A 14023-nucleotide genomic window follows, 5' to 3' on the forward strand; every position below is an offset into this window, starting at 1 on the left:
TGCTGGGCCAGAGGTTTTTGTAATCTGAGTGAATGCAAACCTGCAACAGAAACACTCGTCTGCATCGTCACCACGTTATTAAAGGTGCAACTTGTAACTCCCTGTCTATATTACATTTGTCAAAGCACTTTGAGCTACATTCTGTGTATGAGAAGTGCTATATAACTAGAGTGTATTATTATTATTATTATTATGTTTTACTCTTCTTCTGTGTTTTATCTGAAGTGTTGATAACCATAGGAAGATGAATTCGTGGAACAAAAACCCATCTCAGTGTAGTTTCACATGTCCTCTCTCCTCCTCCTTCTCTCTGGAGTTCTGGTAACTAGTGGGCATGGGGCGTGGCTGAGGGCGGTGACTGCTTTGTTATGACATCACAAAGTTCCAGAAGTCCTGACGGCTGGTTTTAAGGCTCAGTGTCTGAATACAGGCTGTGTGCATTTCTCTGTGGACTGAGGCTTTGATACTTTCACAGTATTAATATAGAACCTAGACCTGCTTTATAATCACAAACACATGGACATCTGCCTTTAGACTGGACTAAAACCTTAACCTTTAGGAGCTTTAAAGCTGCACAGTGTCCTCCCAGGTTTATGTAGCTGCCCTTATTATTTCACTTTACGTTTTGCTCACATGCTGCACATTCCTATATAAAGACATGTTTCATCAGATTACCACAAACCAGCTGACACAGAAGACATCTGGGAGTGCTGATCCAGCTCAGGTGGACTGGTTGTACTGGTTGGTTTCTGGGCCTCTCGCCTGAACCAATCAAGAGCTCGAGCAAAGTCTCCAAGAAACAACGTGGCTCTGCTGTTTTTCTAATCGTTTCAGCTTCATGTTGTTTTTTTTTTTTTTACCAGGACTCTGTGGTTTATTCAGGAGGAAAACACTTGAATAATTGATGTCATTGCGTTTCAGAGGAGAACATTTTCTCTCTATGCAGTTGCACTCTCGTCCCGACTCCTGCTCCTTTAATTTCAGCCGTCGCTGTAAGTTTATGTAAAAGCTTCAGACTTTTTCATTCCAGCTGACAGATGCACTTTCCTCCTGCTTTCTGAGAGGGTTGCTTGTTGAGCTGTTTTTTTCTTGTCAGTTGACATGAGAATAAAAATGTGAGTGTTGGTTGCAGGATCTTTTTGTTGGTTTTTTTAGGACATGAACGGCCACATGTTAAAACTTGAGTTCAGCTTCTTCTTTTAACTCATCTCAAACTGAAGTGTAAATGCCAAATATACAGTTTGTGTTTTCCAGATTTTTAATTTGTGTTATTTCTGTTCAATGTTGTTTGGTTACATGATGTAAAACCTGTGTAATAATTTAATGCAGTGGTTCCTAACCTGGGATTTTCAATAGAAGGCAGTACTTCCCACTGTGGACATGTCACAAAACCAGTTAATATCGTGCAGTTCCTAAACGTAAGCTTTACAAGCAGGAGCCAGGCATCAGCTGCTGTTTCCTCTTAAGCAGACACGACTCAGGGCTAAAAAAGTCCACAACACTCTTCTGGTGAATCTCATCCAGCTGGTTTCATTCACAGATGATTCTCCTGCCATCGATCATCAATCAAAGATGATGCAGAAAAAAACACATCTTTGTATTAAAGATGGAAATAAAACTTCACTTAATGAGTTTAAAGACTCGTTGACAGTGGACGTGTCTGAATCTTCTGTCCAACAGTTCGTTATAACATGATAAGAGTATTGATCAGAGATGATCAGGTCTCTGTGAAGGAAGTGATTGGTGACAGTTGGGTTAGTGTGTTATAATGCAGCAATTTATGTGGCTGTATTTAGTATACTGCCATTTTTATGGAAATGATAACCAGTTTGTGATTTATTATGATTAATCTATTTAAATGAAGAAAATAACATTTATGATATTTGTATATAATTGTTGCATTTTAGGTTTTTTGTTTTGTTACGAGGCTTCAGGTTGGGAACCACTGATTTCACACTCAGTCTGCTCCTCAGTGTATTTTACTCCTGCATGTGTCCGACTCCAACACCAGGGCTGGAAATGTTCTGCTTCTGTTGACCACTTAGAAGATTTAGAATTATTATTATTGTATTTTGTATATTCGTCATTGTGTGACAAACGCTGTCAGTGAAGTGTTCACACGGTGTTTGGTCAATGACTTCATGTTTCAGCCGTTTCGTCTGTGTTCAAGCAGGAGGGCGACGATCTGGAGTGAAACACCTCCTGGATGTTGGGATGTAGAAAATATCTGTATTTGAAACTGAGGCCATCGGTCAATAAAGAGGTGGAAACAACAGGCTCTGGAAATCATTCAGACACTGATGAAGAGATCGACAGATATTTACCAACAAAAGTTCAGTCAAACGAGGAAATGCAGTGAAATATAATGTATGTAATTCCTTTTATGTATGCATGTCCTATGTTGTGATTAAATGAAAAACACATTTAAAGAAGAATTATTTTTCTTTTTGGCTTAAGTGACTTTTCATAAAAAGACATTTTAAATCTTCCATAAACTGAAGGAGGACGCCCCCTGCTGGTCAAACTGACGAGTCATTACAAATGTGTGGAGGAGGAAAAATGACTCGAGTCAGTACATTAAAAAATAAATTAATATTGTGAAATAAACAAATGGATATTTTAATAAATAAACAAAGAAATAAATATATAAGTAAATGCTGAAATAAACAATCACTGTTAAATTCAGAATAAAGATTTGATTATGTGTAACTTCAAATGTACTTTTAGTCACTGCAGGAGAAACAAATATCACATGAGCTGTATGAAGAAGGTCAGATGGAGGATCACAGCCCCGTGATGAGCACCTTGACCTAGCATAAAAGAAAAGTAGAATTTTAGGTTTATTTTATTGAGATAGTGGTGAAACAAGTTCTGATAATTCAGGTATTTGACACAAATTCATTCAAAACGGTTTGAAGCCAACAAAAATGCTCAAACATGGTTCAGAGTGAGACGGTGTCAGTCATCAGGCTGTCATTGGTCAGAAAGAGCAAACGTCACACAGCAGTTAAACAACAGACAAGATGTTTTAACGTCAGGGCATGAAGTCAAAGATAAATAAAAACATCATGTTTAGTCATGATTCAGTTTTTCGTTTAACCACAAGCCGCTAACTCTTCAATACCTCCGAGCGAAGGGTTAGTGCCGGTATGACGCTGTCATGATAGTATCACGTAAAAACATGACATCACAACACATCATCAAAAACATGACCATGTTAATTCGTCATTTAGCAGAAATGACACCAAGCCTGTCTGAGAGAGAGGAGCCGGTGAGTTCAACAGTCATGTTACCGTGAGCGGAGGAAACCTGGTGATGTGACTGTAAACTCATCCTGCAGTTTCACTTTTATCACAAACAGTTTCTAACCTCTGATAAACGACCGTGAAGTGTCAGGAATCGTAGCGAGTCTCTGTGTGTTGACTTGTTTCTACAGAAGTTTGTGTAAAATAAAGATTCAGAAAGAAAAACTCAGAACAGGTTCAAACATATATTACATCCGCAGTGGATCAGCAAGACCATAGAGAATCAATGGGAAATGGTTTAGAGCCGCGCTTACACAGAGCATGTGCAGGCCGGTGTAAACAGGAAGCAGATTGTCTCCTCTCGGTTGGTTCCAGTAAATCCTCTGAAGGAGGAACAGCAAAGACAACAAGGTCAGTAACACTTTCATTCATTCTCCATGTTGAATGCTTCAGGACCTTGTAGACGTACGGACACAAGCTGTGAGCGTTTCCTTTCCTCACTGCTTCATCTGAAGCTTTTTAGACGAATGAGAACATGAAAGTTTCCAAATTAATATTTAGTGATTTTCTTTTGTATCTCGTGGCTCATCATTGGTAAAAATCTCCATCTCATCCAGACTCAGGAATCAACTGGTTTTTGAACAGTGCTACACCTCACCGTCACACATCTCTAAAACAACCAAGTCAAGAGTTTAAAATAAATGTACAAAAAAAAAACAGGACACTAAATCAAGTCTAATAAAGACACAAAATCAGAACACAACAAAAACCCAGGCTGAGAGGCAGCAGGACGAGCAGGAGCCTCTACCTTCTGCTGCTGGCTCCACTTCACTCCAAGACCAGGTGAACGTCGTGGAGGTGTGGTCAGGACGCACCTGAGTGGAGTTCAGGAGACAGAAGAGTTAAAGGACTGAACACCAGGAACAGTCGGTGTGGAGACAAAGAAGAAACCTGAACCTGGAAAAAAGAAACAGAAATATTCTCAGTCACTGACACATTTCTTCACTTGTTTTAACAGCAGTGAAAAATCACCTGAAGAAGCAGGTGAACCCTCAGATTCATCCTGGGCAACCGGTGAATTGGGTAAAACCCTATGGTCCTATGACACGGACAAGCTGTGTAAGTGAAGAAATATACTGAGTCCCCTTCATGACTTCAGGTGTTAGTGCACATCAACAAAAAGAGCAGGAATAAGAAACATAATCCTTATTTTCACTTGTGTTTTCCCTCTGTTTCCTTTCCTAGCTGCCTCCTTCTTTCCTCTCCTTCCTCCTTGTTTCCTCAGCAGTCACACACTGCAGTACTGAAGTATTTCTACTCGGTGGTACTACTGACGCCGTGTACTGTCTGCAGTGCTGAGTGCAGGTGAGTGTGTTGTCCAGCAGGTGTTGCTGTTGCACTGATCCAGAGTCAGTGTCGCTTCCTGTCAGACCATCTGATCACAGCTAAGGTTTCGTTTCCTTCGGCTGATGAGGCTGAAAACTTTTCACAGCTGTAGATTGTTCGGGTGGATTTATTCACTGTGGATGTTTCTGTCGGAGGAAACCTGAACGTTTCACCTGCTTCACTTCACATCTGAACCGGCTGAGACCAGAACCAGATCCCTGTGAGTCTCAGCCAGCTCCTGATCCCAGTCTCAGAGTCTCCGAGCTGAGATCAGCTGTGGAGTCCACTGGGGTCGGGGTCCACTCAGATCTGGATCAGTTCAACACAATCACACGCGTGAATCTGGTGTGAAAACCACAGAAACAGTGAACATGTGTGATTTGAAGTGAAGGATGTTAGAGACACTGAGCTCATGAGTCCAGATTCCCTCAGTACAACCAGTTTCCTCCGGTCTGACCGCTCACCACCCAAACTTTATTTCCTTCTCCACTTGTTTCTTCGTGTTGGTGGTGATCTTTATTTCTCTGTGCTCTGATTATTGCTGCACTCTGAACACTAATAAAGTGTCTACACCAGAAACTCCTCATTTCATTCCACAAAGACTCAACATCAGAAACACTGACGGTCTGTCCTGAGGAGGTAGAGGTTCTGTCAGTTTGCTGTGTAAAGAACATTTTTATGGACTGAAACATCAGCGTGACGTCTTTGTTAAACTCTCAAATATTAACATGAACCTCAAACCTGCTGTTATTGGTCAGGATACAGTTGAGACTCGGCACTGCTGCAACCCTCTGTCTCTATGGCTCTGGATGTGAAATCTGACATCATGCTGATCTGACTCCACCCATTTCACAGATACTATAAAATGCATGAACCAGAACGGTTTCCGCCATTTTATGTAGAGGCTGAGGACGAAGGAGGACCATGGTGCTTTCTTTTCTCAATGTGAGGCTGAGTTTCAGCCTCATCTCTTGGTTTGAGCTGAAGATAACCGTCAACGAATTCGAGATTGTCGTGTTGTGGGTGAATTTGATTCTTTATTTTCTTATGAGTGATAAAAATTTTGTTGCGCTTGTTAATTGTTGCCTCAGCTGTGTTTTGGTAAATGGCAGAACACTGAGGCAGTGGCTGTTTTTTGGCATCAAGTGGCTTTGGAGGCTTCGGCATCACATAAATGCTGACACCAATGAAGAACAAGAATTGAATGTCATCCGCATGACCACTGTGTAACCTGACATTCGCGGTGTTGATGCGAATGACACCAATGAGGAACAAGCGCCAATATAACCTGAATGACCTTCCTGTAACCTGGCATTCGCAGCATTGGCGGCAGCTTCACTGTCCTGTACTTTTCAATGATGCGAATGACACCAATGAGGAACAAGCGCCAATATAACCTGAATGACCTTCCTGTAACCTGACGTTAGCAGCGTTGGAGGCAGCTTCATCGTACTGAACATGTGAATGCTGTAAATGATGCCAGTGAGGATCAAGAATTGAGCGTCACCCGCATGCCCTTCGTGTAACCCGCGAATGACACTGATGAAAAAAAACAAGAACCATGCGTCACCTGCACAACCGTTGTTCAACCTGATGTTTGTGGCATTGGAGGCAGCTTCACTACCCTAAACTCGTCAATGCTGCAAATGACACCGATGAGGAACAAGAACCATACATTACCTGCACAACCGTTGTACAACCTGACGTTGTCAGCGTTGAAGGCAGCTTCACCATCCTGGCAGTGTGAATGCTGAAAATGAAGCCAATCAAGAACCAAGCATCAACTGCACAACCATCATGTAACCTGATGTTTGCGACGTTAGAGGCAGCTTCACCATCCTGACACAATGTCAGCTGCATGACTGTCATACAACCTGACGTTCGCAGTGTTGGGGCGGCTTCATCATGCTGAACTTGTCAATGCTGCAGATGACACTGATGAGGAACAAGAACCAATCACCTGTAACCTCGTGTAACATCAATGTAACCTCGTGTAACCTGAGGTTCACAGCATTGGAGGCAGCTTCATCATCCTGAACGTGTGAAAGCTGTGAATGATGCTGGTAAGGAACAAGAACCAAGCGTCACTTGCACGACCGTCGTACAACCTGACGTTTGATGCGTTGGAGACAGCTTCACCATCCTGAACTCGTTGAAGTCACAAATGACGCGGGTGAGAATCAAGAACTGAACGCGTCACCTGCACGACCGTCGTACAACCTGACGTTTGATGCGTTGGAGACAGCTTCACCATCCTGAACTCGTTGAAGTCACAAATGACGCGGGTGAGAATCAAGAACTGAACGCGTCACCTGCACGACCGTCGTACAACCTGACGTTTGATGCGTTGGAGACAGCTTCACCATCCTGAACTCGTTGAAGTCACAAATGACGCGGGTGAGAATCAAGAACTGAACGCGTCACTTGCACGACCGTCGTACAACCTGACGTTTGATGCGTTGGAGACAGCTTCACCATCCTGAACTCGTTGAAGTCACAAATGACGCGGGTGAGAATCAAGAACTGAACGCGTCACCTGCACGACCGTCGTACAACCTGACGTTTGATGCGTTGGAGACAGCTTCACCATCCTGAACTCGTTGAAGTCACAAATGACGCGGGTGAGGATCAAGAACTGAACGCGTCACCTGCACGACCGTCGTACAACCTGACGTTTGATGCGTTGGAGACAGCTTCACCATCCTGAACTCGTTGAAGTCACAAATGACGCGGGTGAGAATCAAGAACTGAACGCGTCACCTGCACGACCGTCGTACAACCTGACGTTTGATGCGTTGGAGACAGCTTCACCATCCTGAACTCGTTGAAGTCACAAATGACGCGGGTGAGAATCAAGAACTGAACGCGTCACCTGCACGACCGTCGTACAACCTGAAGTTTGATGCGTTGGAGACAGCTTCACCATCCTGACCGTGTGAATGCTGCAAATGACGCCAATCAAGAACCAAACCTCAACTGCACGACCATCATGTAACCTGACGTTCGCGGTGTTGGAGGCAGCTTCACCATCCTGAACTCATTAAAGTCACAAATGACGCGAGTGAGGATCAAGAACTGAACGTGTCCCCTTCACGACCGTTGTACAACCTGACGTTTGCAGCGTTGGGGGCGGGGCTTCACCGTCCTGAATTTGTGAATGCTGCAAATGACACCAATGAGGAGCAAGAATGCAGCATCACCTGTCATCTAGTTAAATAATCACTGATGTGTTTATTACGGTACCTGATGATCGTGTTCGTGTATACAAAGGAGGAATATCCCGTTGGATATCCCTCCATCCCGCCACCTCTTGTGTGCATGTATGATCCCCACACTGCACCCCACCCCCAAACTATTGTTCAATAAATATTTGTGTAAAGATGTTCTGTCTTGATTCTGTTGTGATAAGGTAAGCATATGACTGAATAATTAATATTTATATAATCAATTTAAAACCATTACACTTTTCTGAATTATTTTAAAACCACAAATAAACAGTAAAAAGTTGAGTGAGGACATTTTTTCTCTAACTGTTGCTGGGGACTGTGACATGTTACTGCAGGTTTGACTCTCTTACACATTCTGAACCAGTGAAACAACGTTCACTGTCATGATGGTTAGAGGTGCACGGTTCCTTTCCTGTTCCTCGTCCATGTCATTGGTGACAATAACGCAAGACGTGGTCGTCACTCTCCACAGTTCAGGACTGTGTCTTTCAGAACATACACTGATGTTCTGAAGAACATTCAGGAACCTTGATGACTCACCCTCAGTCTTTCCGCTACAAGAGAAGTGTTGTTTCCCTCCTGTTCTCTTATTGGATGAACAGATCGGATGAGATGAGAAATGGGTGGAGTCAGTGCGGGACTTTTTATTGGAAGTCCCCCATTGTTCATGAAGGGGGTTTCCACTGATGTTTGACTTCAGCTTCTCTCTCTCTCTCTTTCCGCTGTAAATACAGAGAGAAAGAAACAGTCAAATGTTAACTGTATATACCCCAATCAGCCATAACATTATGAATAATGTTGATTATCTCATTACAGGGGCACCTGGCAGTGGGTGGGATACATTAGACAGTAACTGAACATTTTGTCCTGGAAGTTGATATGTTGGAAGCTGAAAAAATGGAAAGTATAAGGATTTGAGCGATTTTGATGAGGGCAAGAGCTTCTCCAAAACTACAGCTCTTGTGGGATGTTCCTGGTCTGCAGTGGTCACTACAAAAGTGGTCCAAGGAAGGAAAACTGGTGAACTGGCGACAGGGTCACAGGTGGAAAATGCTCAATGATCCACCTGGGGAGTGAAGGCTGGCCTGTGTTGTCCAATCCAATAGAAGAGCTACTGTAGCTCAAATTGCTGAAAAAGTTAATGCTGGATCCAACAGATATGTCTCAGAACACAGTACATCACAGTTTGTTGTGTATGGGGCTGTGTAGCTGCAGACCGGTCAGGGCGCCCATGCTGACCCGTGTCCACCACCAAAAGCACCTACAATGGGCATGTGAGCATCAGAACTGGACCACGGAGCAATGGAAGACGGTGGCCTGGTCTTATGAATCACGTTTTCTTTTAAATCATGTGGATGGCCAGGTGTGTGTGTGTCGATTACCTGGGGAAGACGTGGCACCAGGATGCACTATGAGAAGAAGTTAAGCCAGCGGAGGCAGTGTGTTGCTTTGAGCAATGTTCAGCTGGGAAACCTTGGGTCCTGCCATTCATGTGGATGTTACTTTGACACGTACCACCTACCTAAACACTGTTGCTGACCAAGTCCACCCCTTCATGGAAACGGTATTCCCTGATGGCAGTGGCCTCTTTCAGCAGGATAATGCCCCTGCCACTCTGCAGAAATGGTTCAAGAATGGTTTGAGGAACACAACAACGAGTTTGGGTGTTGACTTGGCTCCCAAATTCTCCAGATCTCAATCCAAGAGAAGGATTTGCTGCTGACAGCTTGATACCACAGCAGATCTTCAGAGGTCTAGTGGAGCCCATTTTTGTTTTTTTCAGCTGTATTTACTCAGTGCAACTTATAACATCCAAGTGAGAGATATAACAGCAACAGTTAAAAAAAAATCACCGAATCACTGAGATGGATAAAGGATCACCCCCTTGTGTCAGTATTATATGTGGAATATGTGGAACCACCTTTTGTGTTAATTACAGCCTTTAGTCTGTTGGGATACATCTCTACCAACTTTGCGACTGTGCAATATTTGCCCATTCTTCTTTGCAGAACTGTTCAAGCTCAGTTAAATTGGCATTTTTCTCCTTCGACCACTGTGTGGTCAGTTTTGCTGTGTGCTTCGGGTCATTGTCATTGACAACTTTCTGGAAGAGGGTAGCAGGTTTTCCTCAAGAATTTTGCCCCATCTATTTTTTCTTCTATCCTGGCAAGTGCTCAAGTCCCTGCTGCAGAGAAACACCCCCACAACAGGATGCTACCACCTCCATGCTTTGAACAGGAATGGTGTTGTTTGGATGGTGAGCTGTATTGGCTTGTGCCTGTCCACAACTTTATCTCAGAGATCTTTTGACAGTGCCTTGCCACCCATCAGGCCCGGATTAAGAATGCAGAGGCCCCTGGGCACAAAGTTTTTGAGGGCCCCCCTCCCAATCAAGGTTTTGAATTATAGGCTATTTGATGGAAACACCTGTAGCTTTTACAGGATTTACACTGACAGGCTACAGCCTGTGATCACAACCTGAAGGCCAACATCAACACCTGTAGATCTCCTCCATCATACAGGATTTACACCACATGGTTGCAACAGTGCTTTCCTGGGACAGCAGCACCAATATCAAAACATTAACCGACTCATCGGCATATGCACATACTGCCTCACCTCCACCAATCCAGTTCTAAGATTCAGATTCTTCCATAATTCTCACACACACACACACACACACACACACACATACACACACATACACACACACACACACACCTGTGAGTCCTCTCCTGTCTCCAGAAGCTCTTTTGGTACTTTTCTCCTCCTCGGGTCTCCAGGTGCTGCCTCTATGAGTCTGTCTGTCCTCCTTTTTACTCTCTTCTTCTCCTTTTCTCATGATAAAAAGGTCTCACTCATGCACACACACACCTGTTGTTGTCTCTCTCCCTGTCTGTCTGTCTGTCTGTCTGTCTGTCTGATGACCTCCTCCTCTCCTCTCTCCAGTTGAAAGAAAGACTTCTTCCTGGCTTCCTGGTCATCAAAGTCCAAGTTCCTGACAAGCTGAAATTCATTGGCCATCAGTGACAGCTCACTGAGGCGCTGTTGTGTTTGCGTTGTTCTGAGTTAATTTTTAATTCATGATCTTTCTCCTTCACAGTTTGTAACCGGCAGTGTCAAAAAAATACGTAGGGCTACAAACACATTGGGGAAAATCGATTGCAGGCTGTGTTTCCAGAGCACCTGCAGCCGTGTTTGAGGAGACTTATCCTGCGACAGCTAGCCTCAGGCTGTGCTGCGCTGCTAACGGTAGCCTCCTCCGGTCCCGCATTAGCTTGGGCGTCATCTTCATCGTCGTCTTCAGACATCCTCAGTGTCTTCATCCTGGTTCCCCTGCTGTGTGAACAGATGCTCACTCCTTAATAAAGACGCCTCCCTCTCTTCTTTTTCTCTTTTTCTCTTGCGTTTAAAACAGACACTTTTACTACTTTCGTTCCTTCTGAATTAGTCCACTACTGCTCTCACGGTCCAGTCGGTTCAGCGCTGGGTCATTTAAAGACAGCGGCGTAGGGGCGGGGCGGGTTGTTACCATGGTTTCCACACTTGCACTTATATCATTCTGTTTAGGTAAAAAAAACATCAGCGTGCATTTTATTGGTTATACACGGTGTCATTATCTGAAAATTAAAGAGAAAAAAAAAAGATTCTTCCTCAAACTGCTGGCTTGGGCCCCGAGTTTATGTGGGCCCCTGGGCCCGTGTCCATAACGCCCATTGGATAATCCGACCCAGCCACCCATAGTTGATTGTTTGCTTCAGTTGCACTACCAAGGACTGAATAGCTGTTTTTATGCTGAGTTAATCAAAAGGATCACAGGTGGTCACAGGTGGAAGTCAAATAGCTTGGTTTTCTATTGAGACGGTGATTAGTTACACCTGATTGAGTTCACGAGTAATTTTTAGAGGGGGGGTTGATCCTTTACCCATCTCCGTGACTCTGTTGTTTTATTTCATTTTTTATTTTTTGAACTGTTGCTGTTATATCTCTCACTTGGATGTTATAAGTTGCACTGAGTAAATACAACTGAAAAAAACTAAAATTGTGTCTGTCTTCATTTCAGACCGCAAAGCAACAAAATGTGTTGTATATATGTGTGTGTGTGTGTGTGAGTATATATATTTGTGCGTTTGTATGCCTTTGTGTACATATCTATAGAATATTGTTTATTTTATTTTTAATTGTTTTGTTTGTTGGTGATTTCTTACGTCATTAGTTGACAGTTTCTGACTCAACTCTGTTAACCTAAAAGAATTAAACCTCTCTCTTTCTCTCTCTCTCGCTGGTTTCAACCGGTTTCCTGTTCTTTGCCTTGTGACCACACGCCTCCACACAGTGAGCTGCACTACTTGACCTCATGTGACAGCAACAGGCCGGGCTCTTCCTGTGGTCTAACCATCACGTTCTTCTTAAGAAAACCTTCGTACAGGAAGTCACACCCAGAGGCTCAGGGAAGGCAGGCCCCAAGCTGTCAGGGGCCCCTAAGGGCTTACAAACTTAACTCCAAAGCAGTTTTACAGTTTTGAGAAAATGAGCAAAATCAAGCTTAAACAGTTTTAAAAACTGAAGCACCAGTTTGTTGGACCGTAGACTGATTATGAAACCTGGACGTGGTCTGAACAGTGAAGCTGATGCTGAAGAGCCTTAAAGCTTCGTTCTCTCTACTGACATCAGGGGCGACTCCACTCTAAACGCCTCTGTCTCCACATGCAGCTGCTGAAATGGTTAAAAAACATCTTTATATTTTTTCATGTCTGTGCCGTTTTGCCAGATTCAGCCTGGGCACAGAGTCAGTTTTGTGTCATATTGCTGGTATGATGTCACTATGACATCAGCAGGTCTCTCTGTTTTTGCTGTACGATGCATCAAGTGTGAAAAAATAGGTGAGTCGCCAAACTTCACATCTCATCCTCAGGTTGTTGTTCCTGTAAAAGTGTCGGAGCCTCCGTATTGGGGGACTTCCAGTAAAAAGTCCCACACTGACTCCACCCATTTCTTATCTCACCTGTTCATCCCACACTGTAAAAGTGTCGGAGCCCCGTCCGAGACGCTTTCATCAGTGATTGCGTGTTTTAAAACTTATTTTGTAGCTGCGCGTGTATCATACGTGTGCGTCATTCAGACAAAGGATTGTCAGGTTGTGACTCCAAAGTTTCATTTTGACAGAAGTCAGGTGTTCAGTGTCTCTTTCGTTTAGTTTAGACACAATGAGTCAGACTGTGCAACAAGTGTGTGAGTAATTGCACAAAACTGCGCTGCACAGTAACACAGCTGATGTTTCCGCTGAAAGATGTCTCAACACTTACATTTCAGCGGAAGTGAAACACCAGTTCGAATATTGGGGGACTTCCAGTAAAAAGTCCCACACTGACTCCACCCATTTCTTATCTCACCTGTTCATCCAATCAGACAGCAGGTGAGAAACAACGCTTCTCCTGCAGCTGTGAGATTGAAAGGTGAGTCATGGAGGGTTTGGACTATGATGATTTCATACTTTGCTTGGAGAATCCGTTGTTGCACAAATTATAATAGAGAAATAGAAAGTTATTTTTCCTCATTATATTACTGGACAGATTTTATTACCACAAATGGAAGATGTTAAAAACTAAATCCCCTTTTCATAGATTTCAAAATGAAGTCTATATTCAAACACTATCTACCTCATATAAAATAAATATAAAATATATTTTTTCTGGACCACTTGCAGTTTTTATTTGATTGTGTGAAACTGTGTGTATGACCCCAGGTGCTGAATATCTGTCTGCCCAGTGATATGTCTGCGTTGGGTTTTACATTTGTGATGTGAAGGCTGAAATATTAAAAAGATTAAAAGATGATTGAAGACAAAGGGAAGCTGCCGGAATCATTCAGGCACTGAGCTTCTTTTATTGTGAAGGAGAATAACAGGTTAAAAAAAGAGACCGACCACCACAGGATCGTGATTCCTTCTCCAGACTGATCTCTCAGCGTCACCGTCCAGATCTGAGATCTGTTTCAACACGTTTAAAGCAGGAACCTGAACCTCAACGCTGACTCGGATTCACTGTCTGTGCTGTATGAGTGTGTGTGTGTGTGTGTGTGTGTGTGTGTGTGTCCAGACAGGTCTGAGTAGACAGAGACAATATCACACCACAGAAACACACAACTCATTACATCTGTTTCTGA

Source organism: Trachinotus anak, unplaced genomic scaffold (genome assembly GCF_046630095.1).
Source record: "Trachinotus anak isolate AG129_WGS33_773 ecotype Australia unplaced genomic scaffold, CSIRO_AGI_Tana_v1 ptg000020l, whole genome shotgun sequence".
NCBI classification, from domain to species: domain Eukaryota; kingdom Metazoa; phylum Chordata; class Actinopteri; order Carangiformes; family Carangidae; genus Trachinotus; species Trachinotus anak.